The 14,113-nt window shown below is 48.7% G+C and overlaps 1 protein-coding gene and 1 long non-coding RNA gene across 7 annotated transcripts in view; both read right to left on the bottom strand.

The window, feature by feature from the left end:
* The window catches only part of KIRREL3 (kirre like nephrin family adhesion molecule 3), a 551,192-nt gene that overhangs the window by 267,348 nt on the left and 269,731 nt on the right, over positions 1–14,113 (bottom strand). The gene's annotated exons all lie outside the window — the stretch shown is intronic.
* LOC132661068 (uncharacterized) lies at positions 8,635–12,802 on the bottom strand. The gene is made up of 3 exons (XR_009602022.3): positions 12,529–12,802; positions 9,256–9,349; positions 8,635–8,973 (listed from the first exon to the last, which is right to left on the bottom strand). It is a non-coding gene; the product is annotated as an uncharacterized LOC132661068 (long non-coding RNA).

Raw genomic sequence — 14,113 nt, 5'->3', positions numbered from 1 at the left:
CATAACACGGATCATGACTCTCACTCAGGAACCAGTGTCGGCAGTGGCTGTGCTGGGGGCATCCGTGTTCTTTGCTTCATTCCCCTTTCTCAAAAAAGAAGAAGAAATGGAGCGGTCAGATCGTTTGGACCAATTTTCTAGAACTGCCAGGCCTGTTTTTCCAGAGAGATGGCCACCAGACTCATTCCTCCCTCCCCCCATTGACCCCACACAGGTGCAATTAGATATGACTCGATAGTCACATATTTGCGCACTTTACATGGGTCTCTTAGCATCTGCTCCTTCATATGCAGGCCCAGAAAACTGTCACACAGTCCTGCACACACCCACAAATCTGTACACACCCATACAGCTGTGAGCCATGTACTCACATAGCACACACACGTGTGCGCATGTCTACGATGGTCTCGTTTAACTGCAGAACCAAATGAGCCCAGCAGCACAGCATGACAGCTAGGAAGAGGTGGAGGGTGGAGGAAGGGCGGGGGGCGGCAGGAAGAAATAGCACTGTCAGGACACAGGCTTGGAAAGGACCGCAGGGGACAGTCTCCAGTGGACTGGGGCTCAGGGTCTGCTTACTTAGACGATCTGGCCGAGAGATCTCAGCAGAGTACAACTTCAGCCACGGGGCCGTGGCTCTACAGCGTCTTCCTCTAGGAGGCCGTCCCATCCACGTGTGTGTGCACATGTGTGTATCGGGCTTACTCTCTATAGACAGATAGCACTTTATTGTAAGATGTCTTCGTTTCCACAAGCTGGGGCTAAGAAGGGAAGCCTGAGTCGTTCCTGACACCTGGGCTTCCATGACTGGACGTCTGCATTTTGGCCCCATCACCTACACCAGTCCCAAAGTTTACCTCAGAAAACATTAAAATTCAGGACGAAACAAGCCAAGGGTCCCCCAAAAGAAAGCATCCAGGGAAATACTATTCTGTTCCTCAAACCATGCCCCCGGGACAAAAGTCTCCATCCTCTATGACAGCTCAGTTTTCTGCCTCCATAAATGATCACCCAACCCCTTGGAAGATACGAAGAATACAACGGTACAAAGAGGTCAGTCCTTTTTCACCGAGGCCAAAATTATAACCAGTTTCTTGTGCATCATTCTATAAATTTACATACAGCAATGCACCTACATGCGTACACACACACACACACACACACACACACACATCTACATATCTATATGTAGATGTAGATGTGGCTGTACATGTAGATGTGTGTGTATGTGTATACATGGAAAACACACCGGAGAGGATTACAGATGGCCACAAAGATTTTGCCACTTCTTCCACAGAACATGGAGAAAGAGACGTACTGCTTCAGAGACATAACCTTCACAGTATCACTGCTGTTTCTGCTTTCAGGTGTGTGTAGTGCTTCCCCTTGGAACCGGGCCACCATGCTGTGAGAGCTATATCACATAGAGAGACCCAAGGAGGAGAACTGAGGCAACTGGCCAACAGCACAAGCTGAGCTCAAGTTGCAGCACCGATTGCCTGCCATGAGCGTGATCCATTTGGGCCTTCCAGCCCAGTCGAGCCTTCAGATGACTGCTGCACCCCTGGCGATACTGGACAGAGGCAATGAACCACCACTGGACGGACTGAACCCAGTCATGCCACAGAGCCATTAAAGCCAGTGAACAGTAGCTTTTGTCTTAAGCTACTATGTTTGGGGTGGCAGGTTACAAAGAAATAGAAAACTGAAACGTTGATGAATTCTACTCATTTTAATACCTATCTACTAATTCGTCGATTAGCTATATTATAACTTTATAAAACTAGTATCATAAGAAGGGGCATATTCATTATATCTAGTCCCTTGCAGGGACAGAGCAATGGACACCCTATACATGTGTATTTGTGCATATGTGTAAATAGATATCTCTAGGTTAAATTCCTAAACCTAAAATTCTCATTGAACAACGTGTGAATTTAAAATTTTGATGGCTATTGCCAAATTATCCTCCAAAGGTGTCCTACCACATTTTGTATTTCCACCAAAAATGTATGAACGAGCCAGATTCTCTATACCCTTGCCCATAAGGGTTATGAGGATATAATCAAACTTTTAATCTTTTCTTGTCTGACAGATTTTTGAAAAATCAGCTGTGTTTTAGTTTGCATTTCTTCAATGACGGTTGAAGTGCTTCATGTTTTGATATGTTTATTAGCTATTTTTTTTTCTTTCTCGGCGAATGTCCTTTGTCCATTTTTTCTACTGGCTCCTAAGAACTTTTTACTTTATTGAATTTTAAGAACTCTTTCTCCTTATTGAATAGTAAGAACTCTCGGATGACAAAATGAAAGAAATTAGCCCTTCGTCATTTGTGTTACAGATATATTTTCACAGATGATTTTTTTAGCCTTTGACTTTGTGCATAAACACACACACACACACACACACACACACACACACATGATACATTTACTTTTTCTCCTGTTTTATGGTTTTGTCTATCCTTCATCCAGGTGGGATTTGTTTTGGTATAAGGAGTGAGGAGGAGATCCTATTTAATCTTTTTCTTCCAATTATCTGCTACTTGCCCAAGAGCATTTATTAATTGATCTCCCCGCCCCCCTGCTTTGCAACACCCCTTTATCATAGGCTATCTCCCCACATGTACATGTGAGTCTATTTCTGTGCTGTTTTGTTCCCTTGATCTCTCTCTACTGGCAGCCAGTACCTAAAGCCTGCTTCTCAGCTATTTCAGCCTGCATTTCCTCTGGGATTCAGTTTGCTCTCGGAGCCAGTGTCTAGGGTTCTCAGCCTTTGTTGCCAGCCCCAGATATAATGCCTCCATTTCATTCTATTCTAACCCACTCTTTTCTTCCATAGACTCTTTGCAGCACTTCTTTAGAAAGTTTCCCTTTCCCTGGATCATTTCTCCCTGAGTAGAGAAATGCCTTTCAATAGTTGTTCTTAAACTCTTCCTCTTGGTCACTGTGATTAGCTTTTCTCGCTTCCCTGGAACCCTTCTACCCCGAGCCAAAACCTCCCTCTCCTGGCCTCCTCTGGGAAAATAGTTCTCTTTTCATGGGCCATCCATACTCATTCATTCTCCTGCCTGTTCACTCACCTGCAATATTAGATGGGGTAGCTTGGTCTGGTAAGTGGAAAGTAAACCAGGAGATTGATGGACCTCTAGTAAGGTGTTCCTGAATAAGGTGATGATTGCCACAGGTCTTAAAGTACCCGTGTGTCATTGACGATCAAGAAATAAACTGTCTCTCTCTTCAACCGACTTTTCACATGCGAAAGAAATCCCTGGCCAGGGAGTCAGAAAATATTCATGCCGCCTGAAAACTCATCTGCCTGTACCTCTTCCCTTTTATTCCTGGCAGTTTACAATGTTAAATTGCCACTAAAGCAGGCAAAATGAGTGTGTGAAGTCAAGCATCTGAGAAGGCCTGGAAAGTCTGAAATAAACAATATTGGAATAACAATGTCCTACTCACCAAGGGCATTTAGCTAGAAAAACACTCCTGCTTAGGAATTCTATTTGTTTTCCTCCTGGAAAATGGGGAAAACAGATCTGTAATTCAGCTGTGAATACCCTATTTTCTTTTTAAAGAGAACCACTGGAGGGGAGGGCTGGAAATGGGGTCCTTTATCTCAGGTCTCCAACCCTGGCCCAGGGCACACAAGACCAGAGTCATCACCATCAGTAACAACAGCTTAATTAGCAAGCTGCAGCTCCCAGGTGGGCCTCCTATGGTCGGGAAGGCATGTGGTTCAAGGGTCCAGGAGAGGCACCCGGGACAGAAGAGCCAAAAGCGACAATCTCAGCAGATGGCTGCAGACCGCCTCCCCCATTTCTCTAGTGCCTCCAGGGTGTCCCCTCACATTCAGCACGACCTCTGTGGACTTCATCAACACCCTTCCCCCCGTCCCCCCTCCAGCTTTCTGTCAAATGCACCACTCTCCACTAAGCCAGGTCTAAGACCGTGGGATCAACTCTGAGCTCTCCCTTTCTTTTTCATTCTCCCCTCCTTATCTCCAAACTGCCCCTATGCCCCTATATTCGGTGTTTCTCCTTCAGGTGTCTCTTGAATGTTTCTTCTTCTTTATCCCACAGTGACTGGCCTGATCCATGTTAATCCAATAGTTTCTGTCCCCACCCGGGTACAGCCCTGTGTCATCATGGCCAGATGGATCTTCCTTTAACACTATATTCAGCATATCCCTTCTGGTCAAGAGAGAAGGATAGCAATATTTGAATGCCTACATTGCATTGGGCACTGGGTTACACTCTTTACTTATTTCATTTAATACTGTCAGCCACTTTAGGAAGTGTGTTTTATTATCCTTAAGCAAAAGGACCATGAGATTATTAGAGTAGTTCCACGTCCTTTTCCTGGTATCCAAAAATCTCTCCATAATATGCCTCTGATTTGACTATTTGGCTGGATCAATACTCCATCCCAAGTGGAACTTGATTCCAGTCAGGCCCATCTCTTGTCTAGGGGGAGTAGAGAGTGGAAGGAAAGGTCCTATGGCAGAAGGACGGTCAAGCAGAAAAGGCAGAGTTCACAGCTAACTGGATCAAGTCCAGACAATGAGTGGTTGTGTGGTGATAGGATCTGTTATGGGCTGAATTGTGTCACCCAAAATCGATGTGCTGCAGTCCAAACCTCCAGGGCTTCAGAACGTGACTGTATTTGGAGAGAGTCTTTGAAGAGGTGATTATGTTAAAATGAAGCCATTAGGGAGCGTTCTAATCCAATCCTACTGATGTCCTTATAAGAAGAGGACACAGGAGCATCTGAGTGGCTCAGTTGGCTAAGCATCCCATTCTTGATTTTGGCTCAGTTTATGATCTCACTGCTTGTGAGACTGAGTCCTGCATCGGGCTCTGTGCTGACAGCGCGGAGCCTGCTTGGGATTCTCTCTCTCCCTCTCCCTCAGCCCCACCCTTGTTTGTGCTCTCCCTCTCTCTCTCTTAAAAAAAAAAAAAAGAGGACACAGACACCCACAGAGGGAAGGCCATGTGAAGGCACAGGGAAAAGATGGCCAACTTCAAGACAAGGAGGGAGGCCTCAGAAGAAACCAACTTCAGAATTCTAGCCTCCAGAACTCTGAGAGAAGAAATTTCTCTTGTGTAAGCCACCCAGTCTGTGATGTTTTCTTATGGAAACCCCAGAAAACTAATACAAAAGCCCACACAGGTCCTGGCTGAAGAAGGGGGGCAGTGGGACAATGGGCATGAGCATAGGCGATGATAGGTAGGTACCTTCATTGAGCACCTTCTGTATGCCAAGCACCATGCTACTATGCAAGCATTTCACATTCATTACCTTTAATCCTCACAAATATCCTGCAAGGTAGTTACTGTCACAGCCATTTCAGAGATATGGGGTCCAAAGCTCCAAGGGATAGTAAATATCTCCAGGAGACACAGATAATGAGCATCGGCTCTGGGATTTGAACCCCCATCTTCCTGTGAAGCCTGTGCTCATTCTACTGTGCTGTGCTGTGTGAGTCAGCAGGTGGGCTGGCATTGGTGGACCTCAGACCTGTCCACAGGCAGCAGAGCCCTGACTAGCAGGTGGCTTTGGGAATAGTACCTTGTCTAGGAGGGCATGCTCATCAAGTTCATGGGGCAGAAACACAGGACTTCACAGAGTTGAGGAAAGGAGGAACAGCTCAGTGTTCTTTCCACCAAAACACTGAACCTCCCCTTCCTCTTTATACCCAGCATGGTCCTGGAAGTAGCCAAATGGGGAGCCAACGTTAGCTTCCTGAGATAGCTTAGTATCTTTCACGCATACCCCACCACGGTGTGCTGACATTCTAATGAGATGAGAACACAGTCCTTAAAGCGCCAGTTAACGTGTATGCAGATGGGAGCTTGGGGGACTATTTCCCTAAATGGTACTCTCCATGAATAACCATCACCCTTCCTATCTACCGGGGAAGGCACTCTCCTCTGTCCTCAGAGTGGGATTCCCTCATCCCAATGTGGACTTAGAATCCCTGGTGCCCTGAGGGGAAGCAAATTAGTGTCCCTGATAATTAAGTGTCTCAAATAAAGGTTTGGTTTAGGTTTAATAAGAAATGCGATTCCAAGTCAAACAGATCACAATCGATTATTAAGAACAGAATTACCAGCGTTCCACAACAGCCACAAACATGAAATCTTATTTCAGAGTTGCTAAACCCCAATAAATACCATTTTAATAATTAATGAGGCTTTAATGAATGCATGACAATAGTCTCGACTTGCGGATCTCTTCACAAGGAGCAGGGGGAGATGGGGAGAGAGTTCTGTGGGAAGGATTCACGTAGGAGAACGGGCATGGGGAGCCCTGGGCTCTAGGTGCCCCTTCCTTGGGACAGGGCCTCTGTTCAGCTGATGATGGCAAGAAACTGGCCAAGTTCACCCTCCCTCAAGAAAAATCAGGGGTCTACATGAATCAAATTAGCCACTTAATTGTCAAACACTCTGAGCGTTCAGGTTTCAAACACTAACCCCAAGAGACAGTAAAGTGCTTTTGCATCCTTAGAGAAAGGACTCTGCTCCATTTTTTCACGGACCAAACTGGTGGCAGATGGACAGAGTTACTGCAAAATGATCTCCATCCTGCCTGATGCAGAAGCAAGTAGCCACCTGAGTTTAAAGGGACTTCTTGAACTAATTTATCAAATCAATGGTTCCCACATAGGTAGAAAAACTAGTATCGTGTTAGCTACAAGGAAGAAAAAAGGAAGACTGTAGTCCTGTCCCTTGTCCCATAGAAATTCAGATTTCGTGGGGATGGGCTAAGAGGTCGGATTTAAGGGTCTGTAAGGTGGGGATTTCTAGTACAGTCCCCGTTGTCTGACAACGTTTTGCTGGCAAAGGCCAGGGATTTGTTCTTTAAACCAAAAAGCTACCCTCCCACCTGGCCCACCTCTCCAGGTGATTCTGACACATGGCCAGCAATGGAGCATTTCATCGTAGAAAGCAGTAACATTTCCAAGAATATGGTATTCCAGGAACATGGAAGAGCTAATGTTCCACTGGAAATGCCTCCCTTGGGGTCCAGAGAGGCTACTCCCTAGTGACAATGACCTACCGTTCCTTCGTGAGTGGTCCCCTGGCTTGCACTATTGCTGGCCAAGCCCCTATCCCAATGGTCCTCTTCGGATATGAAAGATGTCCGGAAAGGGGAGAGCAAACAGTGAGCTGAGGCGTTCCTACTTCACGAGCATTTTCTTTCTGTGTCTCTGGTGAGTCAGAGTTTGTTTGAATGTGAATTATCTGCAATCATAAAAGTGACAGTACAGCTGGCTGCCGGGAGCCTGGAGGAGGAAATGTATGCTGCAGATAAGGTGGGGGAGAGTGTGAGTGTGTGTGTGACAGAGTGTGAGTGTGTGTGTGTGAGTGTGTGCACGCCTGGACACTCTGGGGGGCCGGTGCTGTCCACACCAAAGCAACTCCTGAGGGGGCCTTTCTGAGTGAGGAAAGGGCTGACAGGGACGAGTCCTTCAGAGTCCCTTCGGTCTGTCTGCTCTTATGATAGCAGAAGGCCAGGACCTCATCAAGCCAGGGAGCGCCTCCTGTCCCTCTTCTCCAGCCCCTGGATTTTAGTCCAATCCCAGCCTGTCCCCTCTGTTGCCCAGGGATGTGGGAGAAGATAATGTGGAGGCCCATGGTGGCTACCCGTATTCTCCTGGTGCTGGCACCTTCGTCTCAGGAGCCAGGGCACAGGTGAGGGCCTGGGCATGATGTCCTGTACCCCTGACATCAGAAGCCATTGCTTCTGTGCAGTCATTGTGTGGGGCTTGTGGGAAGGAGAGGAAGGCAGCGGGAGGTCTTCAAGTTCAGGACCATGGCTTTCTGAGGTTGGTGACAACCAAAAAGCTGCCAAAAAACCCCACACAAAAGAGTAGAGAAAAGAAGCAGGTGGAGACAGCACTGTTCTTCAGCCCAGGCCCCCTCTGTCCATCCTTGCTCCTCCCACAAACTAATAGGTGGTCCAGAGGTCACCCAAGTGCCCCTGCCAGTCATCTGGAGAGAAACCACAGTTTAGCTGTTCCAAGGGTTTTTGGTCATTCACCGGACACTGAGTGCCTCCTAAGCTCTGGCACGGTGTGACGTGCTGGGTGTTGGGTGCTGGGGGCTAGGTTCTTGGCTCCTGGCCTCGGGGAGTTCAGAGTCCAATAAGGAGGACAGTCAGATAAACAGTCATTTGCAATGTGGTGTAAGAACCATGAGATCGGGTCAGTGCAGAAGGCCGTGGAGGTGCGGGCAGCTAACCGAGGCTCTGGGAGAGGACAAAGGAAGGGTCTCTCAGGGAAGCCCAGCGCCTGCACTGATGTTGGGGAGCGCAGAAAGGGGAGCATTCTCATGGAGGAAGTCAGGGACAACTGGTAGACCAGCATGGTGGAAGCCAGGGGAGTTGGCTGAGGTTGGCAGAGGCATGAGGGCTGCTTATAAGTTTGGACGCTCTCACAAGGCCCAGGGGAGCACCGGGTGCTTTTGAGCAGAGGAGTGGCACGTCCAGGAGTCAGCCAGGAACTGTTGCCGAGGCCTGGGTGAGAGATGCTCCAGATGGGTGAGGAAGTAGACTTAACAGGCCTTGGGAACTGACGGGGCTTACGTTCTGGGGAGGGAGACAGACATTAGACAACCAATTACACAATTCATTATGCGATTACCAGCGTGAGAAGTGTTCTGAAGGACAGTACGGGGTGTGTGGGCCCACTGGGGGGCAGATAGGAGGATCCCTCTGGCCAAGGGCGTGGGGGAGGCTTCCTGGAGCTGAGGTGGTGAGCGGGGCGGGGAGCAGCACGTGGACAGGGCAGGCAGGAGGACGTATGGCATCTCTGAGGACCTTAGAGGCCAGTCCGGCTAGAGCAGGGGAGGGCCAACCATGGCCTGGGAGCCGAATACAGCCGCCTGCCTCTTTTGTCAGCGAAGTTTCACTGGAACACAGCCGTACCCGCTTCTGTACACAGTGGGTGTGGCTGACACACTTTTTCACACTGTCAGGCAGGGATGAGAGTGAGGGAAGGGAGGGGTCCAGGGTGCACCATTTAGGGAGGCCTTCCCCCGCACAGCCGCAGCCCTGCCAAGCAGCCAGCCACCATTTCCCCACAGTCCTGCAGTCTTCCCTTACCTGCCTCTTACTCCCTTCCTACAGGGGTAGAATTGAGTACCCTCGACCTCGGAAAAGCGGTAGGTTCCGGGGTGTCGCCCCCTACCGTGTAGTCAAAACCCCACGTCTACCTTTTGACCCTCCCCAAACTTGACTACTAATAACCTACTGTGGACCAGATGCCTTGCCGACAGCATAAACTGGATTCGCACAGATTTTGTACGTCGTATCTACTGCATACCGTGTTCTTATGATAAGGGAAGCTAGAAAAGAGAAAACGTCACGAAGAAAGTCACAAGGAAGAGAAAATATGTCCACCGCGCTGCGCTCCTTTACAGAAAAAAATCTGGGCACAAGTAGACCTGCATGGTTTGAACCTGTGTGGTTCAAAGGTGTTGTAGCTGCAACGGAGACCTCTGGTTGCAAAGCCGAAAACATTGGCTCTCTGGCCCTTTATAATAAGAACAACCTTGCTGCCCCTCTGGCCTAGAGCACAAGCACGAGGGGGCGTGGGGTACTGGCCGAGCACCGATGCTACTGGAGTGCAGCTCACCTCCCCTTCGCGCTCAGCTCTACAGGCAGAAGCCACCTGTATGAACACCTGGGCCCCTGCAGGGGGCTGGCAGAGGGGAGCACAATTCCTAGCTGTGGAAACATGCACAGTCCATGTAGAAGGCAAGCAGGAGGTGCTGGCCAGTTATTGCCCTGGAAGCAGCCCTCAACAAATGATGGATCGATAGGGGGGTTGTGGGGATAAATAGTCCAATTTCCTTGCTTCTCAGTGGGGGAGAAGGTCGGGCCCCAGAGCCGCCTGGAGGGACTAAACACAACTGCACGCCGCGGTGTCTGACTTGACAAAGAGCCCTCCACTGGCTCCTTTCCTTCCCTTTCTTGCTCACCAGCCCCATCCGTGCTTCCTGGGATCACTCCCCAAACAAATTACGTGCATTTTTCTTAATGAGTATTCATTTATTTTTGAGAGAGAGAGAATGACTGTGAGTGGGGGAGGGACACAGAGAGAGAGAGAGAGAGAGAGAGAGAGAGACCCAGAAGCCAAGGCAGGCTCCAGGCTCTGAGCTGTCAGCACAGAGCCCAACACGGGGCTCCAACCCACGAACCGTGAGATCATGACCTGAGAGCCGAAGTCAGACGCTTAACTGACTGAGCCACCCAGGCGCCCCTGCGTGCATTTGAATCCTTGTTCTAGAATCTGCTTTGAGGGGACCCAAACTAGATGGTGAGATGTCCCTGAGCTGCCCAAGGTGTCAGAAGGTACCTGTACCACATCCTGCTATAGAGGAAAGAGGCCTTCTGGATAATTAACAGGGTTTCATTTGCATGAAACCCCTCCCCTCCCCTAAGCCTCAAGCCACAAGATGAGGAGGTGGCCTTAAATTTTTTTTGTTTTTAAACTTTTTTTTTAATGTTTATTCATTTTTGAGAGACAGAGACAGAGCAGGAGCGGGGAAGGGGCAGATAGAGGGAGACACAGAATCTGAAACAGGTTCCAGGCTCTGAGCTGTCAGCACAGAGCCCGACGTAGGGCTCGAACTCACAAACTGCGAGATCCTGACCTGAGCTGAAGTCGGATGCTCAACTGACTGAGCCACCCAGGTGCCCCCAACATTTTTGTTTTTAATTCTAAATTCAAATACTACCTTTCTGTGGGACTGCGTTGCTGGGATCCCTACATTCCTAACAGTTGGCTCCTTGTGCAAGCCTACTGCTCTTCTGCCCTAGGAAAAATGTCCAGACAACTGATGGAGTTCCTGTTTTGTCGTCTGATAACTCTGCTTCCTTCTTCCTTAAAGAAAACTGTGCCGAGAAAGGATCACTTGAGAAAAGCTATCTTTGCTTACCCTACTCCGGCCATCCATCTTGGACAGAAACTCAACTATTCTGTGTTTTTCAGTTTCCTTCCCAAAGGTCTCGGTGCGCATTGGGCCAGTTCGGGCAAGTTGATAGGCTTGCCTCCTGCACTGGCCAGCCCCTGATGGGGCCCCAAGTTAAAATACAAGTTTTAAGTAAGTGCTCTCCTTTCCTGGGAATTGTTGACAGCTAAAGACCACATGGGCTCATCAGTATGATCCCGAAGAGAGAAATGATCGGGGCAAATGGCTCCAAATGGAGATGAAAAAGCTTTTACAGTGACAGGGAAGAGATATCGCAAGCTGCTTGAGGAAATGCAGTTTGGGAATATAGGGGAACATGGGCCATTCTGTCAATAAAAAGCAAGAGGAAAGGGACAGGGAGCACGCGAAATGGTGTAAAAGAGAGAAACAAGATGAGGTGAGAAAAAGGGGTAGAGTCATCAGGCACGGGGAGGGGAGACGGAGTAAGCCAGAGCAGTGGCCATCAGAGAGCCTTTCAAAGAGTGGCAGGGAATACAGAGCGTGTTCGGACCTCATCGAAGCTGAACACCGTGGCAGAGGGACTAGTGTTGCAGCGTGAAGTGTGTAGGAAAGCTCTTGGTGCCCATTTGAAGAACACAAGAGCAATCTGCGGTGTTATTGACTAACAGAAAAATGGCTCCTCCCTGACTTAGCACAGGATGCATTTATCTTCGGACAGAACCTCAATAGGGCCCGGAGTTAGTTCTTAGGTGTTTTGGCAAGAGGTCGGACGTGAGAAGTGTGGAAGATGTGCTGTGGGGTGTGGGGTGGGGTAAAAAGAGGTGGGTAGGGAAGTGAGGGCAGGGATGGGAGGTGATGGGAAAAAAGCAGAGGAAAGGAGATGGAGAGAGGGAAGGAGACAGGAGGGAGAGAAGGAAGAACACAGGGGAGGGGGCTAGGAAGGAGAAAAGAAACGACAGGATGAGAATTTAGGAATAAGAGGTAGGGAGAGAAGAGGGGAAGGGAAGGAGCTGAAAGAGATTTGGAAAATCTTCAGCTGGGAAGAACAAAGCAGCTGACATCCTTGGAGGACCTGCTAGGTGCCACACATGGACCGAGGCGTCATTTCATTATCTTATTTAATCCTTATATCAACATCTCATTGGTGCTATCACCCTCCTTTTTATAGGTGAGGAACTGGGGGCTCTGAAAATTTAAGTCACTTTGTCCGCAAATCGCGATATTGAGGATGGGATTCAAACTCAGGAATAAAGGAAGTTTAAGGTGGTTCAAGATTGGCTCCACCCCAGGGGAACAGGCTAGCTCCTGCTTTTCCAGATCTCTAGGCTGTGGACCAAAGCACAGGACATTCATTCCTATACAGCACTGTAGCATGGAACAACTTAGGCCTCCAACCACCAGGGGGAGCTGTCTTCCCAGCAGACATAGGAAGCCAATTGATCTAAGAAATAGCCAAGTCAGGCAAAGTTATTTGCTAGCTTGCCTTTATGGGGGATTAATTCGGTGATCAGGGAGGGCACCAGCTGAGAAAGCTGATTCATATCAGCTGATTTTTACTTTATCCTGGACTCCATCTAAATGGGATTTACCTGTTAATTTCTCCATCAGTATCTGTTTTGCTCCCTTTGCTCAACTTGTGCTCACGACTTATTTGTCTACTCTGGTTCTGTCCGTCTCCCTTGGAAAGGAAGGCTGTGTCTGTTTCATTCCCTTCTGTTGGCCCAGGGCTGGCATTGTAGGTGTGCAGTACATTTCTGATAAATGAATGAACAAGTGAGAGGATAGACACATGCTTGAGCAGGAAGGGATCTTGAAGAAGAAGCATTTAATCCTACCAAAGTCCAGTCAGATGGGAGTCTCAAATGTTGCTTTTAAACAAACGGCTTTCTTTGCTTACAGTGGGTCCTCATGTCGGACATCACCTTCAAGACCACCTTCTTGGTGTTTTAGTTGTTTAACCAACTGGTATCTTTTGTGGGGTGGAGTGGGGTTGGGAGTTAGGAGGAGGACCACATGTCTTGTTTTGTCCTGGTAATGATAATAATAAAGGTTCCCTGCCAAGACTGTCATGATGTCCAGAGAAACAGTGGATGTGCGAATGCAGTTTGTAATCTGCACTTTGAAAGTGGTCATTGTTTTCTGGAGTACCACCGTTCTTCACCCTGCTGTAAATTCTCTTATACCGACTCAAGAAGCTATGGGAACCGGGAGTGACAGAATGTTCTAACAGTTGGTTACACCTCCTCCTCGACCTACTGAACTGGAATCTCTGGGAACTCTCTCTGGAACCTGGGCCCCAGGTGGGTCTGCGGTGGGTATGGTCAGGCTTGGGAATCACGGTTCAAGCACACCTTGTCCCCCGTCCCCACTCATCTCTGTCCTTGGGTTGCCCACCCACCCCAGCCTAGGGTGTCTGCCTCTCTTGGTGACTTCAGGGTCACCGTGCAACTTGAAAATCAGTTTCCATCAATGGTGTCCTTCATTTTGAGCCACAATATAAAACACTTTATTGTGATTACAAATAGCAAAGTTATCTTCTGCCAGAGCTTCAGCATCTGAACTTAATAGCATGCTGTAATGCCACCCTGTGCTGATGTGTGGCATATTTAATATCCATCTTTCTTAGAAATAACAGTGTTCAGAAATTAGAAGGGACTTCAGCAGCGAAATAATTAATGTGGGTAACCGTCATAACGCCACAAACGGAACAAGTACAGATGGTAGTGAGCCATGACTGCCAATCTGCTAACCTGTTTTGACAGAACTTTAAATTTCTTCCTTGGGAAGTTCGTGGATGGGAGTTAAAATGACCCTTTCCTCGTGACAAGAGCCCAGTCTTCCTGGGTTAAGGATTCATTGGATCCCCTGCCCGGGCAAGGGAGCAGTGCAGAGCTTAGGCTAAGAGACGGGGGGCATGCTGGGTCTGGGACTCTCTTCCATCATGGCTGCCTGGTGTCAGGAGGGAGACTTCCACCTCCCGCCTCTGTGTTTCTGGCCTCTGTCCCAGGCTCGGGCAGGCTGGGCTGCCCTGGAAGTGCAGCCAGACATCTAGCTGTCCTGCATGGTGGCCCTGGGGGAGGGCAGGGGGCCCTGGCTGGGCTCCACTCAGTGGGCAGTAGCTCTTTGAAGATCCTAGCAGCAAGCAGGGGGCGGGTTACAGAACCCAGCTCCAAG

The sequence above is a fragment of the Panthera onca genome, chromosome D1 (genome assembly GCF_046562875.1).
Source record: "Panthera onca isolate mPanOnc1 chromosome D1, mPanOnc1 haplotype 2, whole genome shotgun sequence".
In the NCBI taxonomy this organism is placed as follows: domain Eukaryota; kingdom Metazoa; phylum Chordata; class Mammalia; order Carnivora; family Felidae; genus Panthera; species Panthera onca.
This window is presented reverse-complemented; position numbering and strand designations above follow the sequence as displayed.